Genomic DNA, 16,081 nt, shown 5'->3' with positions numbered 1-16,081 from the left:
ACAAGCCAATTACGATATGCAACATTCTTCTCTTGGACAGCCTTAGCACATTTATTGGAAAACCAAGGTTTAGATAAAAAACGAGATTTTAAAGTAGAGTGTGGGATAAAGGATTCCATTCCTGCAAGAATAATTTCACTGACACGATCTGAGCAAACGTTGACATCAGAACTTTTGAAACAGTAATCCGACCAAGGAAAAGAAGAAAAGAAGTCTCGCAGGTCATCCCATTTTGCATTCTTGTAATGCCAAACAACACGAGGTTGGGAATAGCCATGAGATAAAGTTTCCATTGGAGAAGAGAATCACCAAGTTGTGATCCGAAGTGCCTAAAGGAGCTTAGTACCTAGAAGTGTACTTAGAAGTGTACTTAGTATCTAGACCGTGTACTTAGAAGGGTTGTTTGTGAGAAAAAGATCAAGCGTATTGGCTGTATGATTAGGATTGTCCGGTATTCTTGTAGGTAAATGAACAATCTGTGCTAGGTCATTAGTAATTGCAAAAGCCTCAGCATCTCGACCTGCTGGGTCGGTGTGACTAGAAAATGGAAGCCAGCTGGGGTTGTGAACATTAAAATCACCAAGGAAAATTACCTCACTGTTAGGAGAGTTGGACTGGAGAAAGTCGAGTTGCAACGAGAGGAAGTCAAAGAGCTCCAAGTGATTAGTCGAGTTGGGAGAACGGTAGAGGCAACAGATGAATTTGACACAATGAGGTAGAGAGATTTTAAGCTAGAGAAGATCAAAGAGAGGAGATTCCAAATTGCCAAGTCTCTGACAGGGAGTATCAGAACGGACAATGCACAAGTACCACCTTTGAGACGAAAGGAATCATACAGCGAATAATTTGGGCATCTGAGATGAGCAGTAGTTGAATCAACCGATAACTGAGATTCTGTCAGAAAAAGTACATGAGGTTTGGCAGACTGCAAGTGGAAATGGACATCGTTGAGATTAGAATTGAGACCACGTATATTTGTGAAATGAATTAGGAAGTCCTTGGGAGGTTTAGATCTTTTCGCAGATAAGCTTGCTCTATTAGTTTGACAATTCATGGTGTATTCAATAGTAAGAAAAGGTGGGTGGGACATGCTGTATGAAGTAATGAAATTTTTGGATATGGCGTACATGTGGTAAGAATATACCCAGATCCTTGACATAACGTGGCCTCGACAATGCTCCCCGCATACACACTACTCGGACTCCCTCCAGTCACTATCTGGCAGAGTAGAGGTAGCAAGATTATACACTAGCTGATCCGGAAGCCTCCTAGAGAGTTACCAATAGGTCCGGTCCGGTATACTAACTAGCGGCCGGCCTGCGAAAACCGTTTTAGAGCTGTACCCTCGATATGTAAGGAATATTGGATCTTGCCACTACGTTCATCATAACCTCAAAAGTCATCAATCATACTGCATGATGGAAGAGATAGGGAAGGGTTGAAAGGAACTTAGCTCTAGAGACTAAAAATGGGTTCCACCACTTCAAGCCTCCAATAAGCAAAGTGGTGGTATTTCACCGGTTGATGAGAGTCATCTTCCACCTAGTACTGCCTGGTAACATAGAGGAGCGGCATTCCTCCATGTGGTGTGGGCGCCACACTTCGACCCCTGCTTACGTTGGTTCACACCTGGGTGGTCACCCACCATGTACTTGTGCATGGGGGTTATACCCAGGATTACTAACAGTCCCACCATCGTGAAGGTGCAAGCAGAGGATTTGGCTGTCACAGACCATCCGGACTTTGCCGAAATTGGGTTCACTTGACTTGAGTGTCACCCAAATATCAGTTCCATCAGGTTTTAGACTCCCAGGTAGCAAGTACAGCTTGTCTGGGAGAATGTCTGTGACAACCTCAAGGACCAAATATTTAAATTATATAAAATTAAAATGCCAGCACATACTGTGTCAATATTAATTTTATATTATTATTAGCTATATGGTGCAAGGAAACCAAGGCTTTTGCTCTTCTTCTTCCAGTCACATAGCTCTCTGAGGAGCTGTTGTAGCCACAAACAAATTCCTCCAACTGCATCGATCGTGTGCTATACGAGCAGCATCACAAAATGTCATGCCCAGAAGCTCACTGATCCTATCCTTCCACCTAGTTGCAAGTCTTCCTCTGACCTGCAACTAGGTGGAATGACCAAAAAACTTGAGTTTTCTTTTGTTGATGCTATGAAGAAGAATTTTAGGCCTGCCAATTTTATTTAATACCCACTCATTTGTTCTTCAATCCAAGTAAGAAATATGCAGTATTCTCCTGCAACACCACATTTAAAATGCCTCAATTTTCTTCCTGTCAACTCTTTTCAGATTCCATCCTTCACATCCATAAGTGGCAACTGGAAAAATTAACGAATCAATGATTCTCAGTTTCATCTTTAAGGGCAGATCATGATCTCTCCATAATTTTATCAGATCAGTGACCAACATTTTTGAGGCTTTTGCTGCACAAGAATTACTCCTGATTTACTCAGAGAGAGAGAGAGAGAGAGAGAGAGAGAGAGAGAAGTAAAAGGGAATCACCAAGAAAGACAAGAATGATGCTATCCAGCTTAGGACCCTGAGTGTACCAAGCCCATACTCACCAGATGTGAGCCCCTGTGCTTATAATCAACTAATCCACTAAAGATTTAGTTTCAATATTTACATTCACACACACACACAGCTATGTTTAAGACTTTCACTGTAGCAAATTTTATCTATATCAAAAGGTCACGGTATCTCATTTTGGCCTGTACAATGAACAGAGTTGCAACGTTAATGGCAAAAAATGCAAGTAAATTTGCATCCCTCCCCCAACCAAAAAAAAGTTGGTCAGGAATTTCTGGTGAACTGAATATAATCCTCTCTGACAAAAAGACTCTTGACTGAATTAATGTTACCTTGGCAATGGACTGACTCATTTTATTAGTGGATGATAGCAATACATAAGTATATTGCACAACTACCCCTGCCAACAAATCAAAAATTGTCATTTTTGAGTTATTAGTATGATGATATTGTAAAAGGGATGTACAGTTATCAGAAAAAGTGAAGTAGTATAAATTTGTGAATATGGGACATGTGTCATTTTACCCCTAAATGAAGAAGACAAACACAGAAAGTGATGCTTCTGATTTGAATCAGCGCACAATTTTACATGAAACTCAATTTTTTTTTCTATTCTGATTTTTTTTTTTTTTTTTTTTTCCAGATTTAACAAGCATGCAAGTAACTACACTAAAAATTAAGGTCAGAATGTACTTTTTATTATCAAAAAGAAGTAAAGAAATTACAGACCAGACAAACTTTCATGCCTTTGCAATATGTGTCCATCTTGAGTCAATGTAGCATAGACTCAGGATGCCAAAGTTGAGGGTGGGGGGGATACCAAAATTCAAAAGAGTAACAGAAAAAACAATCACTCTCAATTAACAAGAATTCTATATAATGTCTAACCATTGAAATAAACAAAAAACCACTAAAGAAAATTTATCTGCTGCACAACTGTTTTGTACAACTTTCAGTCAAATAAATATTGCAAGCAAAGCCTTCTAAGAAGTAAATTTTAATTATATCACAAGCAGACTATTTTCAAAATCAATCATTTGACTAAAATTTAAAGAACAGATGATAAGTTTAAATGGCTTCTAAATCACTGTTTTCCAACCACAAGACTTAGGAGTAAAATTGTTTTTTTTTTTTTTTTTTTTGCAGTAGACAATAACCCTATTAACACTGATTTGAAATATAGATATACCTAGACAAACTAATGTATACCACATATCAATGTAGTTAAAAAATTGTTATTAATATATTGCATCTTTATTGTGGTCTGTGGCTTCTTCAAATATAAAAGTGGTCCAGTCCATAGCCAGAATGAAAGAGAAGAAAAATTTAGGATCACTTTTTCATTTTTAGATGGCACAATCCAGTCACTGAAAGACAGGTCTGAGTTGATTGTAAAGCATAACAATCAATTCCAGTATAGATTTATAAATTATTCATATAGATGGTAATCAGAAAGTGTGAAAAACACTTTAAACGCATTTGTTATTCTCACTTAAAATCTCACCCAATTCACGTGCTCAAACAATTTGATGGCATCATTAGCAAATATTTCATAGTGCTAATAATTCTTGTAACATTACCAGTATCAGTGGCTGATGATGAAGAAAGCTTTCCCAAAGATGAAGTTAATCAAAACCTACCTCTGTTCCACAATGACACAAGTTCAATTAATTGGGTTAACAACCTTATCAGCTGAAACATGCCATCGTCAGAGATTTAGACCTGAATGAAATTATCCAAAGATCTGCAGCTGTTAAGGCCAGTAACATTAATCTTTGAAGAAGAAAATTTAATGAATATGTAATAATATATGTACTTGTTTATTAGATTTAAATTAATAAATTATATTTTTATTTTAAGATCTTAATAAATGAACTGAATAAAATAAACAATAAAATTACATCAAAAAATTTTATTTTATTTCTCAACTGAAATACCTTTTTCAATTTATCATTGGAATGGGGGCTGGAGGCCAAACCACAGTTGGCTCAAGGTGCCACAACCCTTTGAGCTGGTTCTGTATGTGTCACTTAAGCTGCGAAGAAAACCTTAGGAAGTCACAGAATTGGGATACCAGCATCCTTCAATTGCAAGGACTTATGCAAGTGGTATTACAATGCTTCCTCAAAGTTTATGAATAAAGACAAAATAGATAATATAAAAGTTATGGGGAAAGGAATCCATTCAAATTTTAGAACACTTCTTATTCAGAGAATAACAAGATTTCCAAAAGAAAATCTCTGAATGATGAAGCAACCAAAAGCTCAAAAATTAATTAACTTTAGTTATACTTAATATTCAGTTAAAGTATAACTTTCACTGAATAAAAAGACATCTGATCTTTCAAGCTTAGCAAGTCAAATCACATTACAAATTACCACTCTGATTTTTACAATCTGGTCGTTACCAAAGTTACTTTCATTATTTTTGTATTTTTTATTTTAATAATTCTGTTAATATTAAAATTAAATTTATTATATATTATATTTCACAAAGATATATTTCTTATATTTTTTAAATTATAATAAAATGTATTTTCATAACATAATTCACGTTTATCTTTCTTAATGCTATGGGGGGGGGATTCAAAATATATTCGTGGCCTGAGTGTGAAAGGGTCTTGCAGTCAACAAAGTTGTGCGAATAAGAAAAGGTTGGTTATAGTTGAATTGAAAGATAAGGAATAAAACTTTTAGGAATCAGAAAAATAGATATTATACTTTACTTAGAGCTTTATGAAACAAACTTTATTTTATAAAGAAAACATTTTAAAAAATAGAACTTTTATTACTTATAAATCTTTTACCATTTCCTTTCAGCATATCCTATTGATATATAATATTTTAAAATTATACAAACAAAGAATATACAATTATGAAAGGGAAAACTAGCAACTTCAGTAGTGCTTGCCCACCAAACACATTGTTTAATATTATTACATAATGACCTTTATTTTTGTAAGTCATTTTCATTATCACTAAAACAAATAACTGTTTCTTCTGAACTACATTTCCCACATGTCATATTACTGTCATTCCTGGTTTCATAAGTGTAAACAATAGATCCTCATTTCATTTCCCATCACTTCATTCTCTAAAGTGTTGTCACTGCTTTCCATTAAAACTTCCTTCTGCTTTAAAATTTCTTCCAACAAAATCCCATCTCCTGATGAGTATTTCTTTAAGTTTCTCTTTTGCCAATTAAATTTTATTTAATACTGGGATAAGTTTAGGAACAGCTGGTACTTTTATATCATAAATATAAAAATGCTTGACTGTTCACCTTATGATATCATGATCTAATTGGATATCATGATCTGGAGAATAATTTTATAAGCGTTTTACTTCTCTTACGTGAGAAAACTTGGAGAACATTTACCTTTTGCCTGGCTACAAATTCTTTTTTTGAATTATTTTCAAAATCCTGTTGTCACACTAGCATGCTTTATTGCTTGCTTGATTGTTATACTCAGTTTATTATTTAATGCTTCTTTATCAAAATGTTCAATAATGCTGAATACAATTTTCTTACCTTAGCTATACAGAATATCCTCTTTTTCTCTTTGAAACAGATGCTGATTCCATTTGTATAATGCCAATCACTTGCATAAAGTAATAATAGTAGTGGCATTTGCCATAGAGCACAAGGAAGCCACAGGCATTTTGCTGCAGTGGGGAAAAAAAAAAAAAAAAAAAGTAGATAAGAAAACACAAATTATATGCTTCCCTCCTCAAAAAGGTTACTACCCAGTTGAACTTTAAAATTTATTCAAACTGTCAGCCTCAACTACCTGCAAGGGCACTTTGTTTCGCCAATCGATGACTCGCTGGCTAGAAGAAAACTTGCTACAATCTAATCTAACCCTCAACCTCTGTAATTTGAATTCATGACCAGTAGTTCTGGAAACAGTGAGAAATCCACCTCCATTCATTTTACTAATCCCTTTCAGAGCCTTATAAATCTCAATCAGGTCACTTCTGAGATGGTGCCTGGCTGCCAAGCTCTGTAATCCACAAAATCAGAGATTTCACCATTCAAGCTGCCCATCTTTAAATACTTTCAAGAAGTCAATATCTTTCTTCAATTGCAGTCTCCATACATGAATACAGTATTCCAAATGTGGTCATACAACTGCCTTAAAATGGGATTACGACCCCCCTATCTCTACAGAATAACGTTCGATAAATAGTCTATAGGACACTATAGGCTTTCCAGGCTGCCTGTTTATACTGTTCAGAAAGCTTCATATCTGCCCATATTGTAACTCCCAGATCCCTTTCCTTCGCTGTATTTAATTCAACCACACGAGGTGTACAACATATTTCTGGGTTGCTATTCCCCAAGGGTGCCTTGCATTTAGCAACATTAAAACATAGCTACCACTTCTCTACCACCTTTGAAGTCAGCTCAAGTCATCCTGAAGGAGTGCTACTTGGCATTCAAAAATAACGAATCTGCCAATCTTTGCGTCAAATGCAAATTTTGACATTGTCTTCTATCCCTTTATCGATGTCATTTATGAAAATTAGAAAGAACAGCGGTCCAAGAACCGATCCTTGAGAGTCCCCCACTCCTGACGAATGGATAGAAGACCGGCAGCCATCCAATAATCCATCATAGAATCTTACCAGTAATCCCAACCTGTTCAAGCTTATACAGTAACCTTCTGATGATTGACCAAGTCAAATGCTTTACTAAAATCCAAATAAACTATGTCGAAATTGTTCCCTAAATCTAGCTCACAAGTAACTCTGTCAAAATAGCCTACTAAGTTAGTTAAGCATCAGTTACCCTTAACAAAGCCGTGGTGTGTGTCTTTTGAATGCCATATCTATCTAAATGTCCCTGATTGGCATCTTAATCACTGCCTCTATTTTTTCTACCACCGAAGTTACCAACTGCACTCTTAGAACCGCTTTTATATACTGGTGATACATTGGCACTTCTCCCATCCAAAGATGTCTCATAATTAACCAATTAACCTCAATGGTTCAATACACTCCCTCACGCTCTCCACCAAAACTACAAGGTATATGCCATCAACTTTGGGAGCCTTACTTGCCTTTATGCTCAAAAGTTTTTCTAATAAACAATCATTTGTCATTATGACATCACTAAATTCATACTGCTCAGTATCTCTCACACAACGTCTTCTCATCATAAAGGGTCTTTCTTCAGTAAACACTGGTGCAAAGTACCTATTCAATTCATTCGCAAAATAAGCTGGGTTAACTATGACTTTGCCACACCCAGGGCACAGGGATTCAATCTGTTTAACTTTCTTCTTTGTTGTATTTACATGTATAAAAAATTTGTTGTCCCCATTCTTTGCTTTCATAGCCAGCACTTTCTCATACACAGTCTTGGCCTACCCAATCTTATTTATGGTACTATTACAGATCAACTTGTGCCTGTTGTAGGCTTCAGTACTTTTCATCGGTCTGTCCCATGCTATCTTCTGCTCTATTTAAACAGCAAGTTCTGCAATTATCGATTTTGGCATCCTCCTCTTGCAATATTTTCTTAAAAGATATGCGTTCATGGCTTCTGTGATTTTTGCTTTAAAAGTATTCCATAATTCAAATGTATTCTCCATCCCTCGGCAATCTGCCCAATTCACAGATGCCATATAGTACCTTAACCTGTCAAAGTCCACTCCTCTTCTGAAGTTAATCATACCTTTACCTGCTGCAACATTTAACTACTTTAACTACTGCTACAGAGGCCTCCGTAGCCAAGTGGTCAGGAGTGGGAGTGCAGTAGCACACACACTCTTGAGTAGACTGGGGTTCAAGCCCCTGACTGCTAAATACAGTCGATCTGCCAACCTACACTGGACCAGAGTGGCAGATTATGGTCCATTTCCCTCAACATGAATTGTTGAGGAGGCTTCCATCCTGCAGTGGGTTGATAATGGCTGCAGTTTACCTTTTTACTGCAACATCTTTCTTCATATTCCAACTGACAATTGCATGATTATTTTCTGACAATAGTTCCTGTACTTCAAGCCCTACAATGTCTCTGATATATATATATTTTTTATTAGTATGGGAGGGGGGGATTCCTCATTATTCAAGGATAATTGGTTCCAGAAAATTACATTTAAAATGAATTCACTTAAAACTATGACCAAATTTTCGTAATGTGTATCATGTAAAAATGGATACATACAAAAAATGGATTGAAGAAACTGAAAAAATGAGGACTGTTTTATTTGACATTTTTTATTAGTTTATTAAAGTTTATCGAATTTACACAATTTTTCAGTTTTACGATTAAAGAATAAATCAAGAGTTGTTTGGTTTTTTTGACATATTTTTTCAGATAAAATTGTGTTGTAGCATTTAGTTATATCTTTAACTTCACCTCAACTTTTGCTGCATGATCACGGAGAGAGTCGTTCTCACAAAAATATTTAAGTGCTTGGTCAATTTTCTCAAGGGAAGAAAATTAATTAATATTGATAAAATAGAGGAGAAAAGATTGGAGTGGTTTGGCCATGTGAAGAGAATGGAGGAGAAGAGATTGCCTAAAAGAGTCATGGAAATGGATGCCATGGAGAAGGAAAAAAAAAAAGAGGAAGACCAAGAAATACGTGGATAGAGGGTGTGAGAGCGGCTATGAATAGAAGAGGATTGGTGGACAGAGATTGGGAAGATAGAAGAAAATGGAAAAAAAGAATAAAGGAATGACTTTCTGACATTAGGTTAAGGAGAACCATTGTAATAATGGAATAAATCCTAAGAAGAGAGAGAGAAAATTAATTCTTTAATTTTCAAATCATCATACTCTGATACTGATACCAGGGATCCCTGTAATAATGAGGTCAAGAATATTCTCGCCCTAGTACTCTCTAACATGCTGGTACAAATAATAATAATACAGTTTATTTAAACATTTTTTCCCCATTATGAGTTTTCCTCCCACTTATTCCAATCAATCTGGAGCAGATTGAAGTCACCCATAATAAGACAATTCATGCTTGCTTGTCCATTCCATCTGCGTGTGAAGACTTGTCATGTCAAGATATAACCACATGCATGGAGTAACACACATAACCACAAGTTTAAATATGATACAATTCCTCCTACACACAGAAATGAAATATTCCGGTTACATTGTCAGCATGGGAACTAAATAATGTGGATGAGGTATACCAGAGTCAGTTCTCCAGTAATAGAAGTTTAGATTGTCTTCTTGTCCTCATTTTTATTTTATTTCTCTGCAATTACCGAAGAAAAAAATACTTCTTTGATTTTACTGAATGAATAGATTCAGTCTGTCAACCATATGAATCTGGTTGCAAAACCTGCTCAATTTGCTGCCCTTGTCTGTAAACTGACAGTGTGACAAGTACATATCACACACCTGCTTGCAGTGATCCTGGGTATCATAGTCTTAAATATCAGAAAGTTGTTTGAAATTAGTATTAGTATAGTATTAGCAATGGCCACATGGTGCAAAGAAACCTATAGCTTATGCTGCACCAGCCAAAAAAATAATTAAAAAAAAAAAATAATAATAAAATAAAATAGATAAGTTTTTAAAAAAATAAGAATAAAAATAAAATAAGAAAATTTGTAAAACATAATAACAGAAAAGGAAATAAGACAACCTATGCATTTCCCCCCTCCTCCCACTGGTTTCCCCAAACTGTCAGCCTCTACTACCCATGTAGGTAACTTAATTCCAGTTATTTATAACTTGCTGGCTAAAATAAAACTTCCTACAATCCAGTCTAAACACCCCCCCCACCCGTAACTTGAAATTATGGCCCCTAGTTCTAGAATCATTTATAACCGTGAAAATTTAGCCTTAATTTATTTTGCTTATGCCTCTCAGAGCCTTAAACACCTCGATCAAGTCTCCTCTAAGGTGCCTAGTTTCCAAGCTCTGCAACCCACATATTCGAAGTCTTTCCTCATATGGACACACTTTTGCCGATTTCACCAGCGAGTTACCCATCTCTGGACCCTTTCAAGAAGCACAATGTCTTTATTTAAGTTACATGTCTCATAGATGCTCTCATGTGATGAAGAATTAAGGCATATTCACCTTCTAGTAGCAAACATGTCTTTATTGCTCTTTCTAAAGCTTATTATTATTATAATTATTATCAGTTTATTGTATATTTACATCACTTTTGATGTTACACTAGCTGCAGTAAACCCATTCTTTACAACTTTTTTTTTTTTGTTTGTTTTGGCTTTTTAACATGTTTAACCAAACAAAGCTAAAGAAAAAAAAAAAAAAATGATACAAAAATATAAAAATCAGGGTTTTTTTTTGGTTTTTTTGTAAAACCAACCTGCACATCTCAAGGCCCAATTATAAAAAATTGTCACATCTAGACAGAAGATATATATATCCTATTCCATTTCATATTGTTCTTTCCACTCCATTTATTAAAATTTATGCCATTTATTTCTCCAGTTGATACAACACTCAGTGATCACGGAATTGTGACCACAACATCTGTAATGGACTATGCCACACAGTTCACAGTACAGATAGTTGAACAGCTTCATACTCTAAAACAGTGGTAATTTGCATCTGGTCTTGCAAGTCAAAGTGATAAAGCAGCAGTAACAGGATATAGTAAAGATATCAGTGTTTCAAAAGAGCATAGGAGTTTGTGCATTGGGTGCATCCATATCAGAAATATGCATGTCTTGTCAGTTGCTCATGGCCACTGTGGTTAAGGTGTACAAAGAACAGTATCGAAAAGGTCAAATCACCTCCTGCATACTGGTTGGAAACTAGAAGTTGAAACAAGTGTGTTGGTCAGATGAGTCCAAATACATGGTGCAATACATCAACAGATGCCTTCATTTGTCAAGCAACACAAGTCTATGGACACATCATGCATGTTGCTCACCATCCAAGCTGGTCTGGTAGTGATGGTTGCTTAATATGGAGCATGTTTTACTAGCAAGAACTAGGACCCCTGGTGCATATGGACCAATTTTTCACTAGTAAGGGTCTACTGGCAGTTCTTAGGAGACTGTGCACCCTGCTATGTTGCATTTTCCCCCCGAAAGAAAGGGAATGGGATTCTTCAAGATGATAATGCGCTGTGTCATCAGGCCTGTGCTGTACATGAGTGGTTCGAGGAACACAATGAAAATATCACCCATCTTAACTGGCCCCCAAATTCACCCTGACCTTAATTCAATTGAACACCTGTAGGATGTTTTTGGAATGGGAAGTGAGGCATGTAGACATAAAAATGTCTCTATTCTGACACTGTGGAATGCCTTGCAGGTAGCTTGGCTCCAGATCCCAACAGACATCTTGACATCTAGTGAAGTCAATGACTATGCAAATTGTGGCTGTTATCCATAGAAACAGTGGCCCAACACGGTATTAGGTAGGCAGTAACAATTCAGTGATCACTGAGTAAGTTTGTGATGGTGCATGGTATAATTTGTATTATGCAATTTCAAACTAATACATAATAATTAAGCTAACTATTGAAGAAAAATAATGTAATTGCAGTATGAGATAATATTCAAGGTCTCTACATAACCTAGGACTCTTGCTGGCTTGTGTCACATATCCATGTGACACAAACCAGCAAGAGTCCTTGCCAGACATTTAGATTGTCAGTTTCTGCTCTAAAAGCACAAACTGCAAAATGTTTTGACAGGTTTCTGTGATAAATAAAAACCAAAAAATAATGTCAACATAAGTTTTTAAAGGGCATTTACTGGAGGAAAAACGTATAATTTTTTGAAAATTTTCCAATGTAAAAATTACAGAGATGTAACCATAATTTGAATATTTGACAATATAAATAATAAAATATTTTTATTTATTTTAATATATAAATAGCTATATTTATTTATAAATATTTTATATATTTCAAAAATTTCTTTCTTGTACAAGTTTTTTTCTTTAGAAAATTTGAAATATCAGGCTAAATTATAATTACATTACTCTAAAACTGTCATATGGTTCTCACTCTAGAATATAATAAAGGAAACAGTAAAAGCAATGCTTAATAAAGCTGCCGAATTATCCATAAGATAGTTTCTCACAACTGAAAAATAAAACCATATTGCTATGTCCACTGTGGTGGTAGTAGTAGCAGCAGTGGCATTTGATGCAAGAAAGCAAGTGTATGAGCTTATGCAGTATCAGCCAAGAAAAAAAAAAAAAAAAAAACACCATTCTCTCCAAATGCCTGTCCAGTTCCTCCTTAAATTTATTCAACCTATCAACTTCCACAACGACAGATGGAAGTTTGTTCCAGCAATTAACCACCCGCTGACTAAAGGCAAATTTCCGCACATCTATTCTACATCTGTCTTTTCTTAATTTGAATTTATGCCCCCTTAGGTTCGTAATCTGAACAAGTGGAAGGATCCCATCAGAATTCAGCGTGCTCAACCCATTCAAGGCCTTATATACCTCAATCAGATCACCGCACAGGTGCCTAGTCTCCAGCCACTGCAATTTGCAGAACTTAAGACTCTCTTGGTAAGAGGATCCCTTCAGTCCCCTCACCAATCTTGTTGCCCTTCTCTGTACACGCTCAAGTAAATCTACATCCTTCCTAAAATGAGGCCTCCAGACCTGTACGCAGTACTCAAGCCGTGGCCTGACCATTGCCTTATACAGAGGGATAATCACCTCCTTTTCCCTGCTAGCAAAATTCCTATATATCATTGACAAAACCCCATGACCTGCCCTGGCAGCCTGTCTGCATTGCTCAGAAAACTTCATATCTGACTGCACAATTACTCCCAGGTCTTTTTCATTTTCTACCACCTTAAGTGTAGTATCACACAGTTGGTACATTTCTCTGGGGTTACTTCTACCCCATATGCATTACTTTGCATTTGTCAAGGTTAAACTTCAGTTGCCACTTCTTAGCCCATCTGCCCAAATTATCTAGATCCTGTTGCAGTAGCACACTGCCATTACTGTCATTAACAACCCTGCCAACCTTTGTATCATCTACAAACTTCAACATTAAGCCTGATATACCTTCATCAATATCATTGATAAATATACAAAACAGTGGACCTAACACCGAACCCTGTGGGACTCCACTAATAACATTAGTCCAAGAAGAGCAGCACCCATTGATTACCACCCTCTGTCTTCTCCCACTTAACCATCCTTTTATCCATTGTAGCAACTTACCCTTAATACCATTCTGCTCCAATTTGTACAATAGTCTTCCATGCGCAACAGTGTCAAAAGCTTTCCTGAAATCCAAATATATGATATCAAAATTATTTTTTGCATCCAGTTCCTTTGTAACCACATCATAATATCCTATCAAATTTGTCAGACAAGACTTTCCCTTAACAAACCCATGCTGTGTCTTAATTATTGCTGTAGTCTTGTCTAGATGATCCTGCAATGCATCTTTTACCAGTGACTCCATTATTTTACCCAGAACAGAAGTTAAACTAACTGGTCTGTAATTACTCGTGTCACCCTTCGATCCCCCTTTGTGAATTGGGGATACATTTGCACATCTCCAGTCCAAGGACGCTCTCATAATTATGGCTAAGGGTTTGCTTAGTTGCTTTGACGCCTCCTTTAATATAACTGGATAGATCCCATCCACCCCAGGTGCTTTTCTTATGTTGAACTTCAACAATTTCTCTTCCACTTTGCTCTCGGTTATTACAAAATCATTAAGTATCTTGCTGCAATTTGATAACCTGCCATTTTCAAACCTTAATAATTCCTCATGTGTGAATATAGATGCAAAATACTCATTCAGTTTGTTTGCTTTCTGAGCAGGATTATCAACAGTCGAACCATCGATGTCAAGTGGACCAATCAGATTCATCCCCTTCCTTTTAGAGTTTATATAAGTAAAGAAATCCTTGCTGTTTTTCTTAGCATCTTTTGCCAAGGATTTCTCGTAATCTGCCTTCGCCTGCCGAACCTCCTTTGCGACCTGATTACAGATCAACTTATATCTGCGGTATGCTTCTGAGTCGCTTGATAATTTATATGCATCCCATGCATTTTTCTTCTCTGTTACGAGTCTCATTAGTTCATTTGACAACCATTTAGGCCTAAACCTTGAACAATATTTCTTAATAGGTATGAAACTTTTAGTAGCTTCCACGATTAATTCCTTGAATGATTCCCACTTAGAATTTACTGTTGGTAACATCGTCAGTTTATCCCACTGTACAGAATTTAAAAACTGTCGGAGACCACTGTACTCACCTTCACGGAAGCAAAAACCCTTTCCTTTACCTCTGATGGTAATTAAATCTTTAAGTAAATCCCACATCAGTACACTGTGATCACTGCCACCTAGTGGTTCCTTTATCTGCAAATTCTTAATACACGAATGATCACTGCTGATAACCAGATCAAGAGTATTACTTTCTCTGGTTGCCTCTCGAACATGCTGCTGCAGAAAACAATCATCCAATAAATCCACAAAAGTCTGACTAGTGTGTGAGTGACCAACCCACAAGTTCCAGTCAATATCTGGAAAGTTAAAATCCCCCATTATAAGACATTCCGATTTACTAGCCCACTCTATTTCTCTGTACAATTGTTCATTGTACTCATTCGAGTCATTAGGCCTATAACACACTCCTACTCTTATTTTTGCTTTCGCAGTGCTTATGTCACACTAAACTGACTCAACAGTGCATGGTTCATCTATATCAACTGGATGCACTTCTTTTGATTTTATGTTTTTCTTAATTAACAGCATAACACCTCCTCCCTTTCTATCCTTTCTGTACACATTGTACTCCCCAAATTCCAGTTCAGCATTCCTTATATCTGTGTGTGTGACACCACGTCTCTGATATCCCAACAATATCCGCCTTTGATGTCTTGACAAACACTTCAAATTCATCAAATTTATTTACAATACTTCTAGCATTGGTATACATGCAAGCATACATGCTCCTACTCCTATTCTTAGTTACCCTAACACATCCCATATACCCACCTATTTCAGGATGACTGCCATCTGTCCCTGAAACCCCCAACACCCCACGCTCCAGGTCGCTACTTATTCTAACAGAAGTTGTGCAAGAATCACCTTCACCTCTGCCTACGGCTACTGTTAAACTATTAGTCCTTGTATCCCCCCAAGCTAGCAGTTTTCCGACCCACCTAACACTGCCTCAATAGCATCAGCAAATATTCTTGCACCCTTTCTATTTAAGTGTATCCCATCCCTATAGAAGCAGTCTCTCCTGTTAACAAGTACAGTCCAGGCTGAAAAAAATTCTACCCCTTGAGCCTTGCACATTCTTTCCAGGGCCGAATTGATCGACAAGGCTCTCATCACATACTCCCTTCTATCGTGTCTGGGCAGAATTGCAGACACTTTCAAATTCAACCCTAATTCTCGGCTTTTGTTCAACAGTGACCTGTACTTGTTAAGTAATTCTGCTGGTCTCCTACTCCTAATATCATTAGTGCCAACGTGTACAACTATATCACCTTTTGTGCCCTTAAAAGATGATATCCGCTCTACAACGTCATCAACCTTTGCCCCTGGCAGACATACCCTGGTCCTGTTC

General features: G+C 36.6%; 1 protein-coding gene across 3 annotated transcripts in view; it reads right to left on the bottom strand.

The window, feature by feature from the left end:
* LOC150081797 (WD repeat-containing protein 26) overlaps nucleotides 1-16,081 on the bottom strand; it is a 597,339-nt gene that overhangs the window by 576,843 nt on the left and 4,415 nt on the right. The window contains exon 2 of one of the 3 annotated variants that reach the window (XM_090378895.1): nucleotides 4,493-4,678. The exons of the other annotated variants lie outside the window; for them this stretch is intronic. The gene's annotated coding sequence lies outside the window, so the exon portion shown is untranslated. The remainder of the gene's footprint in view (nucleotides 1-4,492; nucleotides 4,679-16,081) is intronic. 3 annotated transcript variants of the gene reach the window in all.

The sequence above is a fragment of the Mastigoproctus giganteus genome, chromosome 8 (genome assembly GCF_048544385.1).
Source record: "Mastigoproctus giganteus isolate SK-2022 chromosome 8, ASM4854438v1, whole genome shotgun sequence".
Taxonomy (NCBI): Eukaryota; Metazoa; Arthropoda; class Arachnida; order Uropygi; family Thelyphonidae; genus Mastigoproctus; species Mastigoproctus giganteus.
This window is presented reverse-complemented; position numbering and strand designations above follow the sequence as displayed.